Source organism: Ursus americanus, chromosome 5 (genome assembly GCF_024610735.1).
Source record: "Ursus americanus isolate L20-20 chromosome 5, mUrsAme1.1.p, whole genome shotgun sequence".
Taxonomy (NCBI): domain Eukaryota; kingdom Metazoa; phylum Chordata; class Mammalia; order Carnivora; family Ursidae; genus Ursus; species Ursus americanus.
In genome coordinates, this window is record NC_142131.1 from 75,284,811 (window position 1) to 75,312,572 (window position 27,762).

General features: G+C 42.5%; 1 long non-coding RNA gene across 1 annotated transcript in view; it reads right to left on the reverse strand.

The window, feature by feature from the left end:
• Positions 1–27,762, reverse strand: part of LOC123790459 (uncharacterized) — a 269,122-nt gene that overhangs the window by 3,414 nt on the left and 237,946 nt on the right. The window contains exons 5-8 of the long non-coding RNA XR_015724605.1: positions 8,447–9,513; positions 6,079–6,203; positions 5,601–5,807; positions 302–381 (exon numbers count right to left, since the gene is read on the reverse strand). This is a non-coding gene — a long non-coding RNA (uncharacterized LOC123790459). The remainder of the gene's footprint in view (positions 1–301; positions 382–5,600; positions 5,808–6,078; positions 6,204–8,446; positions 9,514–27,762) is intronic.

The window sequence follows — 27,762 nt, forward strand, 5'->3', positions numbered from 1 at the left end:
CTTTTCCCTCTGATTCCTGTCCTTGCTGAGCAGATAAAACATTCAGAAAGCGGTCCTTATGCTTCACCTTTCACGTCCCAGGTGTTGCTGAGATCGTTTAGAATTGGTAAGTACCAGGCTAACTCATTAACACTCGTCTTAACCTTCATCTAACAAATGTTAGTTCTTTTCATGTACATTTAGTCACTAATAATGAAGGGCTCCTTGCTGTTCTGTTTCCTCTCCTCCATCCTCAAATTTCGGTTTCGATTCAATGCGAGCATTTGCTTCAAAATAAGGCAATTGTGGGGGGGAAGTGCACCTGGCTGGCTCAGTTGGCGGAGCAGGCAACTCTTGGTCTCTGGGTCGTGAGTTCGAGCCCCATGTTGGGTGGAGAGATTACTAAAAATAAATAAAATTTAAAAAAAAATAAGGCATGGGATAGAACGCTCTCTGATAACATTTATGTTTCAAAATATCTTTGTATTCATTTTCTATTGCTACAAAGCAAATCAACACAACTCTCACAAGTTATAAAACCACAACGAGATATCACCTCATGCCTATTAGAATGGCCATCATCAAAAAGATAAGCGATAAATGCCAGGTGAGGACATGGAGCCAAAAGGACCCTCATGCACTGTTGCTGGGAATGTAAATTGGGTCAGCCGCTCTGGGGGATCATCAAAAAGTTAAAAATAGAAATGCCATATAATCCAGCAATTCCACTTCTGGGTATATATTCAAAGGAAATGAAAATACTAACTTGAAAAGGTATCTGCCCCCCCCCCCATGTTCATTGTAGCATTTATAATAGCTAAGACTTGGAGACAACCCAAGCGTCCATCAGTGGGTGAATGGATAAAGAAACCATGGTATATAGACACAAAGGAATATTCTTAAGCCATAAAACAAGGACGTCCTACCATTTGTGACAACATGGAAGGACCTTTGAAGGTATAATGCTAAGTGAAATAAGTCAGGAAAAGACAAATACTGTGTGATCGCACATTCTATGTGGATTTTTTTTTTTTTTTTTTTGAGAGAGGGAAAGAGATCAGACTTGTGGTTACCAAAGGCAGAGGATGGGGTAGGAGGGATTGGAGGAAGGCCGTCAAAAGGTACAGACTTCCAGTTACGAGATTAATAAGTACTAGGGATATAAGGTACAACATGATGACTATAGCTAACACTGATGTGTAATATACAGGAAACTTACGAAAGTAAATCCTAACAGTTCTCATTACAAGGCAACATTTCTTTCTTCTTTTTCTTTTAACTGTTATCTATAGCATATGAGATGACAAATGTTAGCCGAACCCACTGTGGTAACCACTTCACAATATATGTAAATCAAATCATCATGTGATATGCTTTAAACGTATACAGTGATAGATGTCAATGATTTCTCAATAAAACTGGGGAAAAACATTACGATATAAAACAGCACCCATTTATTATCCCATAATACAATTACAGTCAGAAATTCAGGCCAACTTGGCTAGAATGTCTGCTTAAGTTTTCATATGGCAGAAATCGAGGTCAAGATGGTTCTTATCTGGAACTTCTGGATAAGAATCCACTTCTAATCTCATTGAGAGTGGTGGCCGAATTCCTTTCCTTGGGGTTGTAGATCACGGGTCCTCACTTCCTGCTGACCATCAGCCAGGGGCCACTCAGAGCTCCCAAAGGCTGCCCCCGTTCCTTCGCAGGTGGTCCCCCTCATCCTCAAAGCCAGCAAGGTGTGAATCTCTGACTTCACCCTCCGCTACCGGTCAGAGAAAACTCTCTGCTTCTACAGAGCTCACCGACTGGTTTGGGCGGATGCATGCGGATCATCTCCATTACTCAAGGTCAACTAACTTGGGTCTTTGATCACATCTGCAAAATCCCTTCCGATCAGTATCTAGATTGGTATCTAGATGAGTGTTTGATCAATGGGGAGGGTGCGCTGTGAGGGGCTCATCTTTACAGTCCTGCCTATTATGAATGATAAATGATACATCAACCGGAAATCGAGTTCTTGGGTCACAGTTCTTCCCTCTCAATGACCCACACAGTTTATTCCATTGTCTTCTACTTTCAAGGGATGCTGAGAAGCTACTGGAATGCTTTTTCATATATAAATAGCACCTTTTTTCCCCCCTGCTGGAATCTCTTAAGAATTTCTCTCGAGCCTTTGAACTGAGGATCCTTGGCAGAATTCTCCTGGAGCTATCCTCCAAATCCCTTACTGTTTCCTACGTGATTATCTGCCTCTGTATGTTAGCTGTCTGTTGTGAGATTTTTTTTTTTCAAAGTACTAATTCTGCGCTCTGGAGAAATCGTCCTCCTTTTAAGTTCATCTATCCAATTTTCAAAGGCAGAGAGGATGGTATCTTGCTCCCTAAGCACTTTTAATGCTCTCGTTTCATCTCCTTGAGAGTTCCCAAGGGTTTTTATTTGAATTCCCTTCCATTAGCTCTAGTTCATTCGGAGCCATCTGTTCTGATCAGCCAGGTCCTGCTCTTCCATGTTGCACGGTCCCCTTGAATGGGTCATACATTTTCTTCATCTGCTCATGGTCCTGTCTTGCCTCCACACTCGTGCGGGTCAGGCAGTCGGGGTCTCCCCGCTGAGACATATAGGCAGGCATAGCATTTTCCACACTTGTAAGGCCAGGTGTGTAAAATGAAAACCTCTTACCTTTTTCTTTTCTTTTTTTTTTTTTTTTTAGGTACTGAGAGACTATTTCCATTCTCCACATCTCACAGAAGGAGTATTCTCCCAGCCACAGAAAAGGGGAGCAGTTACCCATTATGGCAGCCTACCTCCAGCCCCACGGGGGCCAGAAGAATCAGGAGGCCCCTTCAAGGACCTCACCAAGGTAGATCCTCTCAGTAGCAATGGAATTTCTCTGCCTATGACCCTTTGGGGCACTGTCAACATTATCGTCTTCGTCCCAAGTTGAGTCAAGCCTGAAAGGTGAGTTTCCAGAAGAAACCATACTAGGATCCAGCACAGGTTTGGTGTTTGAGCTTAAAGTAGCAATCTGGTGAAAATATTTTAATAAATACATGACTGATTTTTTTGTTTGGTTTTAGCCCAGCTGATAGTAAACACAGAAGACATTCTATAAGGATCCAAAGCAAGGTTTCCGGGAAAATGGCAGCCCAGGTGCCTGAGCCTAAAACCTTTCCACCTTTGACTGTGCTACGCATTTAGGAAAGATGGGGCTGCAGTCTTCTGGGCTCTGGGAAGAAGCAAAGATCAGCAGTAGAGGGAAAAGTATGCTTCGTCAATAATTTTGAGGTTCAAACACAAGGTTTAAGACTCCCTGAGGGAAGAACAGCCCGCGGATGACAGTAGATGACTATCTGAGAGCAGTCTTTGCTGCGGGCATCAAGAAGGGCAAGCCTTCTCCCTAGCGTCTGATGTCTTGTTCTGCTCAGGGTGACAGAGAGCTGAGTCCCCACACTGAACCTATCCTTCAGACTAGCACACACACACACCTGTGTACACACACACACACACACACAGAAGAGAGACAGCAAATTTTTTCAGAGATGGGGCAGTACAGTTGAGCCTTGAACAACACGGAGGTTAGGGGTACCAACCCCCCCACCTCTGTGCAGTCAAAAATCTGAATATAACTTTGACTCCCCAGAAACTTAATTACTAATGGCTGCTGTTGACCGGAAGCTTTACCAACACCATCAACGGTCCGTTAACACATATTTTGTATGTTATATGTATTATATACTGTATTCTTACAATAAACGAAGCAAGGGGGAAATTGTTAAGAAAATCCTAAGGAAGAGAAAATACATTTAGAGTGTGTACTATAAAACATTTGCATGTAAGTAGACCCATGCCGTTCAAACTTGTGTTGCTTAAGGGTTAACTGTGTATTTATGGCAATTATCTTTTAGCGTTGGAGTTATAGATCATGACTACTTCCTGTACATTTTTTAAATTGTCTAAAATTTATTTCATGAGAATAATTTTTTTACAATAAAAAGCAATCTTTTTATAAAATATTATGGCTGTTACTGCCCTGATTTTTTCTGACCTGTATGGAAGGAATAATTTGAGTCTCCTGAGAGCCCTTGTTTCGTTGGTTTTTTTTTTTTTGGGGGGGGGTTCAGTAGGCTCCACACCCAGTGCAGTGCCCAGTGTGGGGCTCGAACTCACAACCATGAGATCAAGACCTGAGCCAATATCAAGAGTGGGATGCTCAACCGACTGAGCCACCCAGGCACCCCCTGAGAGCCCTTATGTTTTGTGGGATTGCTATTCTATGCCATGAGAGTTTCACTGAGTCGATTATTTTGATTACAAAATCAAAAGATCAAGGTATTTGGAAATACTAAAGATCAAAGCATTTAGAAATACATCAATAACTGCCTTGTTTTTGTTATTAAAATATTTAGCGTTTGGGGGTGCCTGGGTGGTTCAGTCCATTAAACCTCTGTGTTCAGCTCAGGTCATGATCTCAGGGTCCTGGGATCAAGCCCCACATTGGGCTCCCTGCTCAGTGGGGAGTCTGCCTCTCCCTCTGACCCTCCCCCCCCCCCCCCCGCTTGTGCTCTCTCTTGCTCTGTCTCTCAAATCAATACATAAAATCTTTAAAAAATATATTTAGTGTTTGGTAAATAGAGCCTTTCCTGACGCACAGGTCTTATTACTTGGATTCAAAATACTTAATTGAGGGGTGCCTGGCCGGCTCAGTCAGTAGAGCAAGTGACCCTTGATCTTGGGGTTGTGAGTTCAAGCTCCATGTTGTGTGTAGAGATTATGTAAGAGAGAAAGAAAGAGAGAAAGAGAGAAAGAGAGAAAGAGAGAAAGAGAGAGAGAAAGAAAGAAAGAAAGAAAGAAAGAAAGAAAGAAAGAAAGAAAGAGAAAGAAAGAGAAAAAGAAAGAGAAGAAAGAGAAGAAAGAAAGAGAAAAAGAAAGAAAGAAAGAAAGAGAAAGAGAAAGAGAAAGAGAAAGAGAAAGAGAAGAAAGAAAGAAAGAAAGAAAGAAAGAAAGAAAGAAAGAAAGAAAGAAAGAAAGAAAGAAAGAGAATCTTAAAAAAATTTACTCGGAAATTAGCTAGGTTACTACTCTACATAAAATCAAAAACAAATAAAAAGGAATATAGTCAGATACGTCACTATTTTGTTCTCTTTTACTCACCCATTCACCAAATCAGATGTACAGGCATCGCAGATTCACTCATCCATCCACTACCCATCCATCCATCCAACCATCCATCCATCTCTCCATCTCTCCATCCAGCCAGCCAGCCAGCCATTATCCATCTTTCCCCTCTTAAATAAAGACACTGAATGCAAGGCACAGTGATATACACAGTGAAAGAAGTACCACAGTCCCCACTCATTTGCAGGAGATCCATTCCAAGACACCCAATGGATGCCTGAAACCACAGATACTACTGAACCTGATATATACCATGTTTTTTGCTATATCTACATACCTACGATAAGGTTTAATTTATAAATTAGTCACGGCAAGAGATGAACAATAACTAATAATGAAATAATTATAATAATATAAAAAAGTTATATGAATGTGCTCTCTCTCTCTCAAAATATATCGTACCCTGTATTCACCCTTCTTGATGTGAGATGATAAAATACCTGTGTGATGAGACGAAGTCAGGTGAATGACACAGGCTTTGTGACCCGGTGATAGGCTACTCCTGGCCTTCTGACAATGTGTCAGATACCACCACTGATCTTCAGTAACTGAAACCTCGGATAAGCAGGGATAGCTGTACCCAGACAATGCCCTGATTCTCAATTATCATAATGTAATCAGGGAATCAAATGGTATCAATTTGAAACCTACAAATAAAGCAAGTGTATAATAGGTTAATCCTCAGTCGTAATAAATTAGTAAGAGTGATAAAGCATAAGATATTAAGAAGCATAAGATGTTAATTACAATGTTAATTATTCCAATAATAGCATGGAATCTGTTTAAGCAGTCCTTCTAGAAAACGGACTTCAGCTATACTGCTAAAGAAATAAAAGCACATTTTTGGAGAGAGCGAGAGAGAGCAAAATAATCCAAGAAAACAGAAAAGAAGCAAAACACAGCAGCCAAGGTGCCTACCTTCCACAGGTGACACGGGATGAGAACGCCATTTGCACCTGCCCTGTAGGTCACGAGGGCATAACGCCTTCCCGAAGAGTGAGAGTCTTTCCATGTTGCCTCGAATTCACAACAATGGCAACTTCCTGAGCAGAAAATGAACGAGGGGCTAGTTTATGGTTGATTTACTCTTTGAGGTGCTACCAGACTCATCTCTTCTAGTCACTGTTCATTATGTATTCATGAGGCAGGCCGGCTATCTTTCATTCTTTATTGTATTCAGGGAAGAAAAAAAAAATGCATAAAACCATTTTCCTGGCTGAATGGGTGAAATAATTTAAAAGCCAATATGTTAGCCTGGCAGCTTGTCTAACAACCATGAGACTCTCTGCAGAACAATAATTAAAGTAGCTCTTTCTTTATTATGTAAATTAGTCATTCACTTTTTAACACCAGGTGAATGTTTACGTTTAAATGAAATGAGTACTGAAGAGAGTTCAGCCATTCCAAAAGTCACCTCTCATCAGCTTGTCACACTTTCATCATGAAGTTACTGCCCGGCTGCATTCCCCGGGACTGAATACCCTCACCTTACTATAAACGTAAGATCGCGCCATAAGATTAATGCTGTGTTTATACGGAGTAACAGACACTGTAAAGCTATGCATCTACACAACGGAAACAAAAATACCCACCAGGGCAAGAATCCTCCTAGGCATCCTGAAAAGACTGGACTTAATGTCTCCACCGCCCTGAGGTACGATGCATGGAGACAAGATGGGGAGATGAGATTTCTTAATACTTAATAAGTACAAGCAGTGAGTTAAGACTCCAAAAATTATCAGGGGGGCATCTGGCTGGTTCAGTTGGTGGAAGGGTTGGGAGCTGGACCCCCACGTTGGGTGTAGAGATACTTAATAGAAAAGAAGTAAAAATAGGGGCACCTGGGTGGCACAGCGGTTGAGCGTCTGCCTTTGGCTCAGGGCGTGATCCCGGCATTACGGGATCGAGCCCCACATCAGGCTCCTCCGCTATGAGTCTGCTTCTTCCTCTCCCACTCCCCTGCTTGTGTTCCCTCTCTCGCTGGCTGTCTCTATCTCTGTCAAGTAAATAAATAAAATCTTAAAAAAAAAAAAAAAAGAAAAGAAGTAAAAATAAAATTATCTGGGCACACGAGGTCCCACCACTGAGCTTTTCACCCTGCATCACCCTTCTCCTGTGCTCACTTCCCACCGCACTTGCTGAGGTTGTGCACCAGCACGCCAATCACTTCTTGGTCCACAGGCTCAGTCCCTTGCCTCTCTCTCTCTCTCTGTGACACTCAACTCCCTCAACTCCCCCAAGCTGAGTCCCATTCTCTGCCAACACTTGTTATTATCAGTCTTTACATTTTAGCCATTCTTACTTGAGGGTAGTGGCATTACGCTGTGATTTTAACTTGCATTTCTCTAATAAATAATGATATTGACCATCCACCCCCATGTGTTTAGCCATTTAGATATCATTTTACGTCAAGTGCGAGTCCAGGTGTTCTATCCATTTTTTTTCATTGGGTCATTTGTCTTTTTCCTATCGATTTGCAGTTCTCTGTATATCCTGGATATGAATACTTGGATATTTGTGTATTTCTTAAATGTCTTCTCCCAGCCTAAACCATACCTTTTCACTCTCTAATTGGTGGTTTGTGATCCACAGATATTCTTAATTTTAATAATGTCTAAGTGATCATTTTTCTGTTATGATTAGTGCTCTTTATGTCCTGTTTAAGAAGTCTTTGATAATGAGCTTACACTTATTAATTTCTCACTGAGAAAAGAGAAGCAACCCAGCTTTTATACCCATGTAACAACAAAAGCAGCAAACCACCTGGTCTTCAACTCATATATTCTGCCCTCCACCCTACTACAACAGATGAATCTTCCCTGCTCCTTACCAAGGCCAAACCTGCTACTGCCTCCCATCCCCTCTCATCCACGTAAGACCTTCTGTCTTGCAAATATCTTTTTTCTCCTCTGCATCAAGTTTTCCCTCTCTACGAGATCATTCCCATCAGCACGCACACATGTTTTAATGTCATCCATTGTATCTACCAGGGCACCAGCAGGAAATTGGTGGCACCGAATGAGGACAATTTGAGGAGGATTCATCAAGAGATCATTTACAAAGGCAAGAGTAGGGTGTAGAGAAACATGGAAGATAGGGAGTACCATGCGGTTCATAACAGTGGCATCATTACCAAGCCTAGGTCCCTAGTGAAGGAAGAGCCAACTAGCACTCAAACAGAGTCAGCCGTGAAGAATGACTATTGAGAGACGTTATAAGGGGAACCTGCTAGGCAGAAGCTTCCTTCTGCAAGACAGGGCTAGGGGGATAAATATCATAAACTTACACTCCTCTCTTCCTCCAATCTCTGACTGGGGCTCCCCACTGGCCAAATGCAAAAGTTAAGATGGCTTTTTATGCAATCCATGTAGATCAGCTTCCCATGGCATAGAGAAGGGTGGAGAAGGCTGGAGATACCTCTGAAATGATAAATGGCAGGTAGACAGAAGAATCCATCCCCTCACCCCCTAAGTCCATTCTTATTTTTCAAATGGGTGGAAAACATCTGTCCCCAGTACAAGGGACATGCATTTCCTTAACTCCCACATTCGCACAGAGTGATGTCAATGTGCTCATACTTCCATCTGAAATCTAAAATGTCAGTATCTGCAGGGTTCTTTGTAGACGATAAGAGGATGGAAGTAGGGGAAAATAACTGATTACCAACGCTTTCTCTGCAGCTGGAGCCGATACCGAAGTTGGTACTATTACGGCCTTTTTCTATCACTCATTCCGTGTCTCCCTCAAAGTCCATTAGCACCTTGGCTGCCATTCTTTTTATAGAGAACCAGCCAAAAATTTCATTCCCGTAAAATTGGTATACTTACTGGTCATACTACTGGACTGCCAAAGTTTTCCATTGACTGATACTACAGGGCAAGAAAGAAGTACTCTCGTCTTTCTCTTGGGTTCCAAACACAATCTTCTTTGTCCCTATCCTGTAGCAGAAACACAATTCCTCTTGGACGTTAAGACCACTTACCCCAGTTGGTACAGAGACCCATTTCTTTGTCAGTTCACCAGCATGAAAAGCCCAAAATGGCTGGGGGGTGGTCTCATTTTGCAGTTGCTCAGAACTAGGACTATGGTGAAAGCATTCCTCACTTGGGTACGAGGACCTCTAAACTCATCAGCCATGGGGACTTGAAGCAAAAACAAAATAAAACAAAACAACGACAAATCAAAACAATACAAGTGAGTTATTGGGGGGCACCTGGGTGGCTCAGTTGGTTGGGTGTCTGCCGTCAGCTCAGGTCATGATCCCAGGGTCCTGGGATCGAGCCCCACGTCGGGCTCTCTGCTCAGCTGGGAGTCTGCTTCTCTCTCTCTCCCGCTGCCTGCCTCTCTCTTTCTCTGTCAAATAAATAAATAAATAATCTTAAAAAAGAAAAAAACAAGTGAGTTATTAGGGATAATAGCAAGAGGGGCTACTCCCCCTTCCTCCCTTGCCTTAATGCATTCTATGGAAAAAGCACCATATACCGGCTATTAGTGTAAGGCAAGAATCTCGTTCTTCAGGACAGCACCCCAATCCTTCAGGACACTCTGCTCCGGCTGGCCCCATGACTGAGTCTTTCCTGGGCACTCTGCTACTCTATTATGCCAGCTACTATAGGGTAGCAGGGTAAGACCATTTCATGAGGATGAGCATCACTTTCTTTGCCATAAAATGTGTCGCCTGGTCAGAGGTGATGTCCCATGGACTACGGTGGCAATGAATAAAGCAGGCATTCTGCTAGTCCACAAATGCTAGCATTATCGGAAACCCAGCAACAGAAACAATCCACCACAAGGTAGCCAGCTTGACTGGGTAAATGGTACCATATGGGGCTCAGCACCAGCCTTGGGTTTTAGAAGGTTGGGCTTTCAGCCAGATCAGCCCAGGTAAGGAAAGCCTATGGGTAGCCTCTATCCCCGCTGCTATGGTCACGTGGTACATGGATCCATTAGGTTGGTTCCAAGATGGCTGGGAAAAGAAGCTGACATCTAGAGGATGGGTTACCCTGTCCACCCGATTTCTGAGGGTCTCCTTCACAACGGTTGCCCTATGGGACACATTCACCTGGGACACGAATATCTTTATACTCCGTGCCATTCAGAGGGGAATAGCCACATCTCCTGCTCCCAGAAGTCCTTCTCCATCATCTTCTGACGTGTTCCTAATCCCTGAATGGCAGGTCAACATGCTAGCGGCTGTCCGTGAGTCAGTGTAGACTTGCACCTTGGGCCGTCTAACTTAACACCAAGTGGACAAGAGATGTACCACCTTAAGTTATGCCCACTGGGAGCATCTCCCTTCAGAGTGCCCACCGCAGCCCCAGCGCACCCAGTGAGAGCGCAGTCTCACTGTGCTGCCTTTCCTTAGCACAAGGGGCAAATACACCTATAACCAGGACCATGCTCTCCCCTCTTCCTTTAACCAGTCAGAGGGAATCAGTCATGCAGTCAAAGGTGGGCATTGAGGGAGAGGCAGTGAAGCATGAGAAGCTGGTACCATGGGGACCTGAGTCACCTGAACTTGTAGTTTATTTTTGCCTTTTGGACCTGCTCACCCAGACCCCATATTCCACTTTCATTTCGTAATAGAGTGTGGCTGTGCATGTCCAATTTTATGGCTCAGTGGATTAGATAACGCAGTTCACGATTGGCAGCTGAGGTCACGTACTCAGCGTGGAGACCCAGAGCCATTGGTTCAGTCCTCCACCAGGATCCAGTAGCCAGCCGGGAACTGTTTATTAAGTTTATATAAGCTGCTTATATTAAGTACATAATAGTTGTTGGTTGGTGAGGGACGACAGATCTTCCTCGAAAACCTTCTCTTCACCTACTGTGGTTTGCACATATAGATTTTTACGACTCATTTTATTTGTTCATGCAAATTCAAAAAAGAATTTTTTTTTTTTTTTTACCAATCTACTGTTTATTTTTTTAATCATGTTCAGTTAGCCAGCATATAGTACAGCATTAGTTTTTGATGTCATGGTCAATGATTCATTAGTTGCATATAACACCCAGGGCTCATCACCCCACGTGCCCTCCTTTATACCCGTATTTTAAAGTAAGTGAATGCCGTCTTGGTATCACACCCCTAAGGAGGTAGTCTGCATCTCTAAAATTGAAAATACTTTCTACTTACCAAACGAACATCATTGTACTTAAAATTAGAATTCCTTGAGAGCATTTCATACTCGGTCCATATTTAAATTTCTTTAGTAATGCAAGAAATAGTTCTTACTAATTTAACTTACGACACCTGTGCCTTTTCTCAGGGCTTGACCCTCTTTCAATGAAAATTTGGGGGAAAAAAGGCAAAATCAGGCAAAATTCACTTAGCCTGCCTAAAATTGCACACCTAAGTAGCCAGACTTCAAAGAAGAGCAAGAAAATGTAGGCTACAGTGGTTAATTCTGGGGAGAGGGCGACAGTTGGAATCAGGTGCAAATGGGGAGCCTTGGAAAGCTGGCAGGATCCTATTCCTTGACCAGGGTGACGGTTGTGTAAGAATTTCCTTTATGACTATTCTCCAAATTATAACCCTATGCTTATGCATTTGAAAACAAAGGTGTGCTAGAACATATGAATAATTTTAATAAATTAAAATATAATAATATATAATAATAATAAAATACTTTCGGAACGTAAACAGATATGCAATCGTCAAGCATGATTATAATAAATAAAAACAGGGACACCTGGGTGGCTCCGTTGGTGAAGCAACGTCTGCCTTCAGCTCAGGTCATGATCTCAGCGTCCTGGGATCCAGTCTCCTGGGCAGGCTCCCTGCTCAGCGGGGAGTCTGCTTCTCCCTCTCCCTCTGCCCCTCCCCCCCTCGCTTGTGCGCTCTCTATCAAATACATAAATAAAATCTTTAAAAATAAATAAATAAATAAATAAATAAATAAATAAATAAAAAGAATAGCACACTCATAGCATTTTTATTGACAGTAGCCAGATCGAAATAAAGGCGGCTTTTGCAATGTGTCTTTAAGTTCAAGCTACCGAAAACCATTACTAAGGATCTATTTTGGAGGACAGCATTAGAATAATGACATTTTTACATACGGCCATTGGCATATCTCATAACTTACGACCATCAATTTTAAATCCTGTTCTGTCTGATATTCTAAATAAATCCCCATGGGTTATAACATTATCTCCACAGTTTGCTTCGGCAAACGTTCTAACAAAAGCTATTTGAAAATTTTACAAGAGGGCTCAGGAAGGAAGTTTTACAGTTATAACATATGACACTGAAAAACTAAAAATTTCCCTTTATTGTCAAAGACCAATGCACGTTATCAATCTCTTGGGGAAAAGAGCGTGCCCTAGCCTCTCCCAGGAAGTTCGGCTACGGAGCCGCATAGCAGGTTGCAAATTATAGATCATTGCAACATCTCCGTTTCCCCAAAGCCTCAGCCTCACATCCCAGGGACGTTCTGGGGGAAATTTCTCTCTCTCGACTTTTAAAAATCGAGGCCATTGTTGAGATGATGCTTAGATATGCGAACCGAGCAGATGATAAATGTGCCTTCCCAGAGCTTGACCGAGCACATCAAATCCTGACTGCTCGGCTGTCCACCCATAGCGATGCGTATTTGGCCCATTTGAGCCTTACCTTCCATCCCCTTGTTGAAACGCCCTTAGAATTCACCCCCCACTTTCTCTCTAGGCTCCTCCTGGTGCTAGAGATTGCTGAGGTCTTACACATTTTTGATCTCTAGGCTCTCTCTGCTCTGAGCAGCCCTTCTATGTAAGCCTCCCAGCTATGCTGATTTCTAAGCCTTATAAGCGCCCCAGAGGCAATAAGAGGTGGAGGGATGGGTGCTGAAGAGAACTAGCATGGGTTTGGGAGCGGGTACGTCCAGTGTAGTCACGGAAAGGCTTTTACAGAAGTCCTTCCAGAGGCAAAGGGAATTTGGGGGAGCTTCAAGACGTTTTGGTCTTACCCACATCAGCCCAAGTGTCTCTATGCTATTTCTTAGGGTCCCCCTTCTTCCCTCCCTGTGCCCTTACCTTAGTGTAAGAGACAGTGAGTGAGGTCTTCAATTCTGTAACCCTTATAATCTGTCCTGGGATCAGCCCACAGTCATATCATATATATATATATTATATATATATAATATATATAATATATATAATATATATAATATATATAATATATATAATATATATATTATATATAATATATAATATATATAATATATATATAATATATATATACACACACACATATATATAATATATAAATATTTATAATATATAATATTATATATATGATATGGTATTATATATATTATATATATATATACACACACATATATCTTTTCTTTTTAAATTCAATTAATCAACATACAATGTATAATTAGTTTCAGAGGTAGCGGTCAGTGATTCATCAGTCGTATGTAATACCCAGTCCTCATTCCATCACGTGCCCTCCTTAATGCCCATCCCCCAGTTACCCCCTCCCCTCCAACAACCCTCAGTTTGTTTCCTATGATTAAGAGTCTCTACGGGGCGCCTGGGTGGCACAGCGGTTGGGCGTCTGCCTTCGGCTCAGGGCATGATCCTGGCGTTGTGGGATCGAGCCCCACATCAGGCTCCTCTGCTATGAGCCTGCTTCTTCCTCTCGCACTCCCCCTGCTTGTGTTCCCTCTCTCGCTGGCTGTCTCTATCTCTGTTGAATAAATAAATAAAATCTAAAAAAAAAAAAAAAAAAAAAAAGAGTCTCTTATGGTTTGCCTCCCTCTCTGATTCTGTCTTGTAGTCCTATCTACCCTGAAACATTAGGAATCAAAGCATTCCTTCAAAGCTTTCATACAGACCTTCAGGTTTTCCACGTGTGTTCTTTCCACGTGAGTGGCCCATGGCCTTCAAAGTTCCCTGTGTATCTCCCTAGGACCATACTAAGAAGCCTGGAGAGTCATCTTTATAATCATTTTGTGGCTATGGTGACAAAATTTCCCATGCCCACATTATCCTATTGTACCAATGATAACCCGCGTAACAATGGTTACACTGCCTGCTGTGGGTACCCTGTCCCTCCCTCGCCCCGCCACCATCAAGAAGATTCTACTCCTTCGAAACAAAGACTAATGTCACCCAGGAATACCACCTGGAGGACCCGTTCCTTGAAGCCACTTAATTTAAGTCCTCTTTGAATTACTATAAAACTGTGCTGTTTTAAGCCCCTAAGTGGGCGGCCATTAGTTACAGCATTAATAGAAAACTAATATACCCACTAACAGCCATTTTTCCAGGGTGCGGCCATCTTCCTTCATTTCACTGAATGGCCGGAGTATAGTTACCTCATGGTGGTGTGAATGTAGCTCTTAGCACATCCTAAAGGGGACTAAAAAATATTTTTCATCATCCAGTTGTTTATACTTTTTATTGAGTGCTTATTATACACCAGCTCTCTCTCTCTGCACCTCTCAAAAAAAATTAAAAATATTAATAATAATATATGCACACATTTTAATTATAACCCCGGAAATCATTACCCTGAAAAATTACTGCTATCACTCTTTATTTTAAAACTATACAAAGTCTTGGAGTGCTTAAGATACTTGCTGAAGGTCATAGAGTTAATAGGCACCGAACCGGAGGTTAAGTCCTAGACCTGTAGCAGTCCAAAGTCTGTGCTCATTTCGTGACCCAATGTGGCTTCCAAAGAGCCAGCGACCTTTGACTCCAAGTCCCTTAGCTAGATCATGCCGGTCCTTCTCTGAGTATAGCAACCAAGAAATGTATATGTAATATTAACAATTAATGCCTACTGAATAGGATCTGGGAAGAGAGGATGTCAATGGGCATAGCTCCCCATTTTATCCTGGCCCTTACTTTCAATTTACTCACCTCAGCTTGCCCCAGTAAAGACGCACTTTTAGGGAACCAGAGACACGCAGTAAGCACAGAGTCCATCTCTCCGTCATAGCCCTGGATCACATTTAATCAGCTTGGACCCAGTACGGAAGCTTCCAGCCCTGCCTTATGAATGACAGGTTGGAGAACGGCTGTACAAAACTGTAATGTGATTAACCCATTGGCAGGGAGCTCAAAATATCACTTTCTATCTATTAACCATGGAACTAGAAATGTACATTCTAGAAACATTGGCATTCATGTGTATCCAAAGCATATTCCCACCTATGAGCTCAGGTGGAAATCAGCTTGGTGTTACTAACATTGACAACTATGAAAGTCTGTTTTACTAACACCCAACTCTATTCACTCCTGCCCAAACCCCACATCTATAGGCTTAAAAACTCAAAAGAGTCAGGACCTCGTCATTGACATTCTGGGACAGCGTGTTTTCTTATCAAAATCCATTCATTTCTCAATAGCATGCTCTGTATTTTTCTTCTGTAATTGGTCTTACACAGGTAAGAACACTGAGTTCACAATCAGTTTTTACCCCCTTTGAAATTATACGGCTCGAAATTATAGGGCTCTGGGCTATAAATAGCCAGCATTTCATTTCGACCAGCAGGAACCTACAGGTGATTGACTCTGAATGGTCACCCGCACAGAGGGTAGTCAGAGTGATTTCTACAAGACGAGAAATGAGCTGCGCAACCCAGTTCACCCAGGTGAGTGGGCCGCGAAGGTCCCCATCCATCACATCATCTCGCTGTCGCGACGTCCTCTTCATGCCATTGACCCAAACAGCGGGACCCAAAGCACCAATGCGTAGTTGCTAAAGTGAGGTCAAACAGGAAAGCTGGTTAAGATGTAACCACCCACAATGAGAACTAGAATCTAGGAATCAGGCCTGGGACAGAGTCAAGTGGCCCTTTGTCAGTAAGAACTGTTTTTTTCAATAGCAAAAAGGGCAAGAGTGACACTCGGTGGCCAGTACGAGGCATCGCAGAGGACGGAGCCACGGGGAACAGTCTCCCCACCCTCGCTCTGGGGAGTTTTGAAGATAGCAGAGGACTGTGCTGTTCGTAGAGAAAAAAGACCCGTGTTTGCAAGAGAAGTATTCTTCTCGCTCTCTCTTCTCGCTCTCGTTAGTAGCTAATATCAGAAGTGACACTGCACAGCAGCTGTGTTGAATGAATACAAGTTAATATGTCCAAAGAATGATAGTTCAGGGGGAAAAAATAGTCTTTAGAACATGAATTCAGACAGCCATTAGGAGTCTGGACAAAACTCTTTTCTGTGATAAGTAACAACCTTAAATAAAGCCATTATCAGCCACTGCACAGAATATGGTCACTCATTCCGACACCCAGAATTTAACATTCTTCTAGGGCGAATGCCTCCAACCCTTGTTTAAATCAAAACCCCCTCCTATTTAGACTTCTGAGCAGGAGTAACTGGCTGGCTCAATTGACAGAGCAAGCAAGTCTTGACCTTAGGGTTGTGAGTTCGAGCCCCACGCTGGGTGTAGAGATGACTTCAGTAAATGCATCTTTTGGTGGGGGGAGAGGTGCAATGAGCGGGGCAGGGAGGGGCAGGGGCAGCGGGAGAGAGAGAATCCCAAGCAGGCTCCAAATTCACTGTGGAGCCCCACATGGGGCTCGATCTTAACGACCCTAAGACCATGACCTGAGCTGAAATCAAGAGTGAGCCACTCGACCCACTGAGCCACTGAAGCGCCCCTTAAATAAATACATCTTAAAAAAAAAAAAAAAAACTGTTGAGCATAACCAAGTTAATTTTCAGTCACTTTAGCCACTTTATCTTTTATCAGATAAAGCCCAGACCAAACAAAGAGCCCATTTCAAAATATTTATCAAATAAATAACATGCATCATAAGTGAACAAAAAAAAGTGCAAGGAAACGGAAACCAGAGTAGTTTATGCAACAGCAGTCCGAGGAAGGGAGAACAAAGATAACTTTAAAAACATAGCTTTCCAGGGGCGCCTGGGTGGCTCAGTCGTTAAGCGTCTGCCTTCAGCTCAGGGCGTGATCCCAGGGTCCTGGGATCGAGCCCCGCATCAGCCTCCCTGCTCTGTTGGGAGCCTGCTTCTTCCTCTCCCACTTCCCCTGCTTGTGTTCCCTCTCTCGCTGGCTGTCTCTCTCTCTGTCAAATAAATAAATAAAATCTTTAAAAAAAAAAAAAAAAAAACACAGCTTTGCAGGAGCAACAGGAAACAAGTTTCCAAGGGAGGTCAGAAAGGCCTATAGCCCAAATAGAGATGCGGGAAAATGTGTTCTAGTGAGTGTGGGGGTGTTTATGCCTAAGGTGATCGTCAGGCACTCATTTGCTATGGAACTTAGAACAAACTCTTTCATTTCTTTGAGCCTCAATGTCATTTGTAAAATGAGCAGATGTCTGTAGACTGGATCAGCAGTCTTCAAACTGACATACGAGAGCACCCCCAGAGTTCTCCAAAACCCTCCAAGTGGAGAGTTGGGCATGGAGAGTTTTAGAGAAATAAATCCCAGAATCCTCAACTTCATGTGTTTTCTTTCTTAAAACTCAACTGCTGGAAAAGTTCTCTTCCTTCCCCTCCCCCACCACCCTTTACTACAGCTCTTAATCTGTAAGAAAAAGGCATACCCTACAACCAGCCCAGAATCTTAGATGTGTCTTCTCGGAGTACAGCTTTGGGGCACCAAACCAAGAGCTCAACCATCAACTCCTTCAATCAATGGATACTCCATTCATGTCACTACATATATTTTCAATAAAATATTACCTTTCATGCTTAATAACTATCAATATGTATTATCAGTATTGTTTTGATCATGTGTTAATAATAATTGTAATAACTCACTTGAAAAAAGACTTCTCAAGTCTTATAACCTATGGTAACAACAAATGTTTTGAAAAGTTAAACACACATACATAGTTACAGAAATGTATAAGAGGATGGCCAGCGTTAATGAAAGACTTTCATAAATAAAGTTACACTATATTCAGATAAAATTCTGTGAGGAAGTTGAAATGGAAACGCAAGTTTGAGGAGAAGCACAGATAACGCAAAATGACTAATTGTTAGAGAGTCTTCTCATGTATATTTTAAAGGATGTTGGGGGCTCTCAAATGTCTGTTGTGTTTATTTTCTATTGTAGACATAAAAAGAATGATGCTTTCTTTTTAAATGTCAATATTTGCAACAGATCAGAAATCACACTCAGCATTATGTAAGCTTATGACAAAAAAAATTGCACGCCAATTTTAAAACATGTGAATGTTTTTCAAAATTGTTAGAGGGTTTGTGAGCGTAAAAGTTTAAAGGCCACTGAACTGGAGTATTTCTAAACCTTGTTTTTCTCCTTTCCTGTCTGTCAGCTTTAAGGCTTTATAAGGTGGTGCAAGTGTTATTTGTGGCTTTTGGGTTTCTGGTTTTGTTTTGAGAACACATGATCTCTATGGGATCTAGAAAGGGTGAAAGTCTGTCAGCTGGGGAGCTTCTGATCGTCCAGGCAGAGAACTCTGGGTCCATTACTCTAACCGCCCTTCACTCAACAATACCACTCTAACAACAGTATAGAAAATCACAAGCTCGCTCACAAAAAGGAATAGTAATTTCTTAAAACCCTATTTTGGTCTCCTAATCCTTCGAAGTCCAATTCCAGCGCAAGAATGACAAGTCTTTCTCTCCTTTGCTATGTCTTTGCTATGTCTTTGCTAAGTCTTTGCTATGAAGAGATAAATAGCTTATAGCTAAAAATAATAAGAAGAACCAAATTTCAAAGCATTTTTTACTAAGCGAACAGTCTTTCACATCACAACAGGTTCAGAGAAAGAGGACTAATAATTGGCTTTCAACACAAAGAGGTCCTAAGTACTCTGTCCATTCTATTCGGCTTCACCTTGACCTTCATTAGAATCTAGGGACAGGCAGTCCTGGTGCCAGATCTATGGGATCTGTAGAGAGAACACATTTTTCTTGGGATCGGTGTCAAATGGCTGTCTGCCTGGTTGCCTGTCGGTGGAGTTAGAAATTCACCATTGGAAATCCAATCAAGTGTTTTAGATCCACGGCATTTGCCAGCCAGCTTGGGGGAAGTGTTCTAGTCCTGCCTTCAAACTCTCTGGGGTGCAGGAAGGGATGGGAGAGGCGGGGGTAGGGCAGTGGACCAAAAGGAAAAGTCCACACTTTCCAGCGTAGCTTGGGAATAGGACATTGATCCAGGTCTGGGTGGAAACACAGGGGCCACCAAACAAAGATGGGGAGAAGGGGGAGTCAGACACTACAGGCGAGTATTCATTATAACGATAAATTTGTGACGAGCTGAATAACGCATTCCCCAGCTAACCCAACAGCAGTCGAGAACCGTGCCTAGCTTCTTTCTATCCACATTATTGAACACACAGACGGGTGCAAAGTCAGGGTTTCGTCTACTGTGTTTATTTCCAACATACCTCAGCTCCGCGTGTCACGGGCCAAGTGTGCCACTCCAAGATCCTTACAACTCTGAGGCTCTAACTCTCAAGGAACTGTTTGCAGGCATTTAAAAACTGCCTGAATAATTTTCACAGGGCATGACTTAACATTTTACTTATAATAAGGAATGCATGTTTGAGATTCCCTCACAGGGTGATGATAATTTGTCTTAAACCTTTAACGAGGCGAGAGAGAACAAATTTAAACATCGGTTTAAAAATGGAAATGAGCTACCTGGAAAGGAGCAGAATCTTGGTCTCAAATGATATTAGAAATGGCAGGATATTGCAACATGTTAGAGTAAATAGGAACTCTGCCCGTGGATGGTAATAACAGTTAGCAACAGCTCCTGCGTGTTTGCTACTCGTCCAGAGCTGTGCTAAATCTTTAGGATAATCCTATAAGTATTGCTATCCGTTTTAACTGGGGAAGAAACCAAGGTAGAGAGGCTATTTGACCCGCCTGTGGTCAGAGAACTGGTTAACTGGAAGAGCCAGGATTCAAATCCACTTGGAAACCTAGATGGATTCCAGAAGAATCCCCAGCCCTGAGATTGAGTGGTGGTGAGCTGATCTCCCAAGAGCCACGAGAATGGCTTGCCCATACATGGACTGTGCAGCAAGGAAGAGAGCTGGAATGAGCTGTGGGAGTGTCAGCCCTGTGCAGCTGAGCCCTGCACGGTTCTGTGTGAGGTCTCACTGCGTGTTAAGACTCCAGCAACTTTTCGTGTCGGGGACCGCTCTCTGATTAAGCATTTGGATAGGCTTCCCACTGTTCAGCTCTCCATTAAAAGCAAGTGCAATACAATGAACCATGCTTGGTTAAGTCCATCCATAATTTAAGAGCAGCCCAATTGGACCTATACGATTTTAAACTATGCAGTTGCCAGGTTTAAAAAAAAATGACTTTTTGGGCAAAACCTAGAAGAATGCAAAGCGTTTTCTGCATGAAGAAGCCCATGTGATGGCTGGGATTTTAATTCTATTTATAAAATAAATTGCTTTTCAAAGAAATCCATGGTTAACATGTCCAATAATGCTTGACTTCTCCAAGTTTTAGAATGTAATGTCATTGTTTTCTGTGCCTCTGTCTGATGCTTTTTACATAAAAGCAAGCAATGAGATTCAGCTCCTGAAAAGCACTTGGTATCGCCAGGATGCTCATAGTTACACCCCGCGGCCCCAAATTCATCATTTAAAAATGTATAAATACTTTTTTATAATCAGAGGATTGCAGGATCTCCTGAAAGTACCAGGTCAGCAAGTGTTAATTAGTTAATTAGTTAGTTAGTTATTCATTTGAGAGAGAAGGAGAGAAGGGGTGGGGAGGGGGAGTGAGAGAAAGAATCCCAAGCAGGCTCCACAACCAACACAGAACCCAACGAGGAGCCCAACACGGAGTCCAACACGGGGCTTGATCTCACAACCCTGAGATCATGACCCAAGCCAAAATCAAGAGTGGGATGGTTACCCACGGAGCCACCCAGGCGCCCCAGCAAGGGTTATTTAAATGTACCAGGAAACACCAGGCTCGGTTCTGAGGTAGAAAAGACCAATTAGCAAATGACTCACGTAGGAGAACCCACATTTGGTATTCAAATAACTTAACTTAGCTGACACAGTCTTCTTTTTCACCCCAGAGCAAGCCCGATCTAGCCAGAGTCACTGAAGAAACTGAACATCAGATAGAACATGGGCCCTCTGGGAAACAAACTCAAACAGAAAGAACACCTTTGTTCAAAAATACACGATGTAGAAGCTTGCCGTTGTCACGTGTCCCTTTTTCCTGATGACACAGTCAGGGATGTGGCTGGGTATGTCTAGCTCTGTGCATGAAATTTATCCTGGTCAACTGGCCCCAGAGTTAGCATCTGCCCTAAAGCACTGCCATGTCCTCCCCGTGTGACCACAGAAAAGCCACTTCAGCGAGGCACGTGTTCTTGCTGCAGAAGATTGCTTTGAGAATTCAGTACAATCCTGTACATGAATCTCTAACACCGTGACTGGCTCACAGTAAAAGCTCAAGACTGTGTAATAGCAATACATGATTGGACTTCATTGAAAATGAATATAAATCTATGAATTCAAAAGTTTGGTCCTTGGGCTCAAACAGATCTGCCTTCAAATGTAAACTCTACTACTTCCGGTTGGTGTGACTTTGAGAATGTTACGCAATCTCTCTGAATCTTCCTTGTTTAATCTTTTTTTTTTTAAAGTGAGAGGTAATTGACATGTAACACGCCATAGAATGCAGGTTGCAGGCATACAACATAAGGATTCAACATTTGTACATCTTGTGAAATAACCACTGCGATAAGTCTAGTTAGCACATTCTTCTTCTTGCAATGTAAATTTTAATCGTTCCATGGGGCTAATTAAACCGACAGTTTGTGATTACTAAAAAAAGAAAACCAGGTAATACATATCAAGCGTCTAACGTTACAACAGCGACGCATAGGAACCCAATAACAATCTGTTGCTGGTCAAGGTGGTTGAGCGCACAAGAAGAATGAATGTCTCCAGCCCTCTATCCTTATACCTCAAGAGGAAGGGAAAGAGCAGGAGTAAGAAACAAAGAAATGCTGAAGCTTATGGACATAGGGGATGAAAACGAAAAGGAGAAAAAAAATAATGGAGAGTTTGGGGTGCCTGGGTGGCTCAGTCGGTTGAGTGTCCAACTCTTGGTTTCAGCTCAGGTCATGATCTCAGGGTCATGAGATGGAGCCCTGGGCCCGTGCTCCATGCTCAGCGGGGAGTCTGCTTAAGATTCTCTCTGTCCCTCCCCCACCCTAAAATAAATAGATCAATCTTAAAAAAAATAATGGCGAGTCCAGGTGTGTGCTGTAGAAGTAAGGAAACAACTCAGAGATGATGAATGAATTAAGCTTCATTTGACACAGACCCAACTCTTGATAACACCCTCCAAAGTGAGGGAGGCATCTCAACTATTCTTTGTGAGGAATCGAGGGTTTTCTAATTTAAATAACCCATTAGGAACCACCCTATAGAAGAAAAGTGTACTTAAATCAGTCTACTTCTCAAAATCATGCCTCTTCCATGACCAAAGGGGTATGAAGGGAAGGGCACCACTCTGGTCCACGCTTTTTGCTTTTTAACATCACCACGGTCAAATGTGGGGTATCAACGAATCACCAGATTTTGGCCTCTTAAGGGATTGTTTCATGTTTTGTGTTTGCCCTTATGGGAAATGTGGGGTGTATTATATTTGGTGAGTATATTTCCTTTTCTCTCGTATTCCAAATCGTTCCACGAGTAATATGCAAAGGGGGGTTTTAAGTCGAATGCTGAAATATGACTATTCTCTCCTATAAAGACATTTCCTTTGTATGGACTTTAGATGAGCATTTTATACTAGAATGAAGACATTAGAGACATAATGTGTCACAGCTTAACAAGATTGTCACCAAGAATCAGTCCAAAGCAGTCTGCACTCTAGACAGCCAGTCAAGCAGTTAATGATGGAGCAAATCCCCTAGTTAATTTGTCAGTTGAAAAATCAGTGGTTGGGAGCTTCATATGGTACATTGCCTGCATCCTACTCAACAAACTGTCACCCAGGAACCCCAGAAATGGCTGATGTGTTAAAATCCTCTCCCTTCCCTTTCCAGTGGCTGCCTTCTGGGGAAAACAGTCTTCTTGTCAATGCCTCTCCATGCTCCGGTGACAAGGCTGACTGACGAGAGGCAGAGAGAGATCAACAGCTTGCCAACCTGCTCAGTGTTCTTGGAAAGCTCAACGTGGCAAGGGAGGACATTCCTGCCACCAAGGTCAGGGACCCGCGCCAGCACAGGTGGATGGGAGCATATCCCATGCAGGACTGACTGCTTTGAGCGTTCTTACTAAATTCAAAATGCCACAGAGTCAAAAGCACCATTTAGCCATACGATCACTCCTAGAAAGAAAAAACAAATGTTGGAGAGGATGTGGAGAAAGGGGAACCCTCTTACACTGTTGGTGGGAATGCAAGCTAGTACAGCTACTCTGGAAAACAGTATGGAACTTCCTCAAGATGTTAGAAATAGAGCTCCCCTATGACCCAACAATTGCACTACTTGGTATTTACCCCAAAGATGTAGATGTAGCGAAAAGAAGGGGCACCTGCACCCCAATGTTCATAGCAGCAATGTCCACAATAGGCAAACAGTGGAAGGAGCCAAGATGCCCTTCAACAGATGACTGGATAAAGAAGATGTGGTCCATGTATACAATGGAATATTACTCAGCCATCAGAAAGGATGAATACATACCGTTTACATCAACATGGATGGAACTGGAGGGTACTATGCTAAGTGAAATATGTCAATCAGAGAAAGACAATTATCATATGATTTCACTTACATGTGGAATATAAGAAACAGCAGAGAAGATCATAGGAGAAGGGAGGGAAAACTGAAAGGGAAACCATCAGAGAGGGAGAAAAACCATGAGAGACTCTTAACTATAGGAAACAAATTGAGGGTTGCTGGAGGGGAGGGGGGTGGGGGGATGGGGTAACCGGATGATGGGTATTAAGGAGGGCACATGGGGTGATGAGCACTGGGTGTTATATGCAACTAATGAATCACTGAACACGACATCAAAAACTAATGATGTGCTTACTATATGTTGGATAATTGAACAGAGACAGAGGAAAGGAAAGGAAAGGAAAGGAAAGGAAAGGAAAGGAAAGGAAAGGAAAGGAAAGGAGGAAGGAAGGAAGGAAGGAAGGAAGGAAGGAAGGAAGGAAGGAAGGAAGGAAGGAAGGAAGGAAGGGAGAAGAAGGAAGGAAGAAGAAGGAAGGGAAAAGAAAGAAAGGGGGAGAGAGGGAGGGAGGGTGGGAGGAAGGGAGAAAGAATATCTTGAAGGCACACATACACACAAAAGAAGAAGAAGAGGAGGAAGAGGAAGAAGAAGATGACGACGACGAAGACGACGACAACGTCTCCAAACCAGTTACTCCCATTACAAGGCTACACTGGAGTTTCCCTGTGGAGGGTGGCTGAGGACAAAATTGGAAATTGGCATTTTATTCCTCCCTGGCGAGGTCTGTCATAAAGACCTGACCCACCATACTGATTGTTCAAAGGTCTTCATGCTAACTTCCGACGCTGCATTTTCCTCCTGGGCAACTCCCCACGGTCCTCGACCCAGCTCACAATCACATTCTCTTACGCTGAACTTACCTGTCCTGAGCCCCCTTCTCTCAAAGTCTCAGCACTACATTTGGCTGAAAAACCTGAGCAACTTACCTGATACACTTGGACCACAAGGTTTCTTAACCCGTCTCCACTTAGCTGACTCTCTGGATTAGGCAGTGCTGTCCATCTCCTCTTGAGCCCCCAGCATGCTGAGGGCTTGCATGTGTGGTCTGCATGTTTGCAGTACGCTGCGTGTGTGAATGTGTGTGTGTGTGTGTGTGTGCGCGCGCGCGCACACAACACCTTTTTTGACAGCAACTATACAGGGGACGGTTGAGAATTTCTATAATATCTTTCTGGTTTCACAGTGGGGTTCCTAACCGAAAGCATGAACACAATGTAAAACAGCTAATTTTTGTATATTATTTCTTTCCCTGCACACCTGCCAACAGCTACTAAAAGTTAGGGTGTTCAAGACTTAAAATTTGATTGCTTTGTGACGGGACGCAGTAGGTCTGAACAAAAGACATCGCTTCCTGACCATTCATTGTCTTAACTAAGCATAGTCCCCATCCGGAGCTATTTTTCTCAAGGATGTACTATGCTATTTATATCACCCTGATTTTTTTTTACTATCTTTCTGTTTTTATATTTGCTTTCATCAATTTTGCTACAAACATTTTAATGTGGTGAATGGCTGCCGACACTTCATTTTTCATTAGCATAATTAAAAATTTTTATCTCTGCCTTTTATTTCAATCCTCTGGGTTTTTAGGAAGTACCCCAAAAAGCTCTTTTACTTCTTGGGGGAAATGTCTCCTCAGGAAAGCACCACGTTGATCATGCATCGAATTCTGTCTACCTGAGCCCAAAGCAAATTAATCCCGCTCCTGGGATTATTGACAGATCGGAAGAAAATATAAAAAGAGTCTCCTGGGACGCTCCAAGTTATTAAAGTGCTTGCTGACTTAAGATCATTTAATAAGTTTAGAACCAACTACTCGTCTTTGGCGAGCCAACAGAGCCAAACAGAAATCCGAACACTGTATTTCCTAGACTTTAAGAAATGCTCCCCTACTCGTATACACATGCATTTTTAAACGTTTTGAGAATCTTTTTTTTAAGTTTATTTCTTTGTTTATTTTTAAGTAATTGCTACACCCAGTGCAGGCCTCGAACTCACAACCCCGAGATCAAGACCCCGTGCTCTTCCGACTGAGCCAGGCAGGTGCCCCTGGAGAATCCTTTTAGAGTTACAGAAGAGTTACAAACATTGACAGAAGTTCCTAGATACTGCACACTCAGTTTCTCCGAATGCCAACACCTGTATGCTACCTTTGCCGAGACTAATGAGCCAATATCGATACTATCTTTTTTTTTTTTTTAAAGATTTTATTTATTTATTCGACAGAGATAGAGACAGCCAGCGAGAGAGGGAACACAAGCAGGGGGAGTGGGAGAGGAAGAAGCAGGCTCATAGTGGAGGAGCCTGATGTGGGGCTCGATCCCAGAATGCTGGGATCACGCCCTGAGCTGAAGGCAGACGCTTTAACCGCTGTGCCACCCAGGCGCCCCTATCGATACTATCTTTAACCAAAGTCCGTACTTTATTCAGATTTCCTTAGTTTTTACCTAATGCCTGTTTCTGTTGCAGGATCCTATCCAGAGTACAATATTACATTTAGTTGATGTGTTTCCTTTGGCTCCTCTAGACTGTGACAGTTTCTCAGACTTTCCATGTTTGGAATCACTTTGACAATTTCGAATAGTATTGCTCAGCTACTATGCTGAACATTCCCCAATTTGGGTTTGTCTGATGTTTTTCTCATGATGCAAATGGAATTGTGGGCTCTTGGGAAGGAAGATGACAGAGGTCAAGTACCATTCTCCCCGTACTACATCAAGGGTACATGCTGTCAATGGGACTTATCACAGATGATGTTAGCCCCAATCACCTGGCTGAGGTGGTGGCTGGCAGGTGTAAAGTTACTCCTTTTGGCTCTTTCCAGACTATGCTATTTCGAAGGAAGTGACGATGAGCAGCCTACCCATAAGAGGTGGGAAGTTTTGCTCCATCCCTTCAGGAGAGATCATCTGTATAAATTATTTTTAGTTCTATGTAGAATTTCTGTGTATTCTCCTTATGTATCTACTCTGTTATTAACTTACATCCATATGGACTCAGGGATGCTTATTCTATATTTTGTGTTAGAATCCAATGTTAATGAAAAAATGTTCAAAATCATTAGCCATGAGGGAAATTCAAATCAAAACCACACTGAGATACCACCTTACGCCAGTTAGAATGGCAAAAATTGACAAGGCAGGAAACAACAAATGTTGGAGAGGATGTGGAGAAAGGGGATCCCTCTTACACTGTTGGTGGGAATGCAAGTTGGTACAGCCACTCTGGAAAACAGTGTGGAGGTCCCTGAAAAAGTTAAAAATTGAGCTACCCTGTGATCTAGCAATAGCACTACTGGGTGTTTACCCCAAAGATACAGATGTAGTGAAGAGAAGGGCCACATGTACCCCAATGTTCATAGCAGCAATGTCCACAATAGCTAAATTGTGGAAGGAGCCGAGATGCCCTTCAACAGATGACTGGATTAAGAAGTTGTGGTCCATATATACAATGGAATATTACTCAGCTATCAGAAAAAACGAATTCTCAACATTTGCAGCAACATGGACGGGACTGGAGGAGATTATGCTAAGTGAAATAAGTCAAGCAGAGAAAGACAATTATCATATGGTTTCACTCATTTATGGAACATAAGAAATAGCAGGGAGATCGGTAGGAGAAGGAAGAGAAGAATGAAGAGGGGGGTAAACAGAAGAGGGAATGAACCAATAGAGATGATGTACTCTGGGAAACAAAATGAGGACTTCAGAGGGGAGGGGGGTGGGGGACTGGGATAGGCCGGTGATGGGTAGTAAGGAGGGCACATATTGCATGGAGTACTGGGTGTTATACGCAAACAAGGAATCATGGAACACTACATCAAAAACTAATGATGTACTATATGGTGACTAACATAACATAATAAAAAATTATTATTAAAAAAAAAAGAATCCAATGTTAAACCATGTATTCCATTTCTCAAATAATTCCAGCTTTG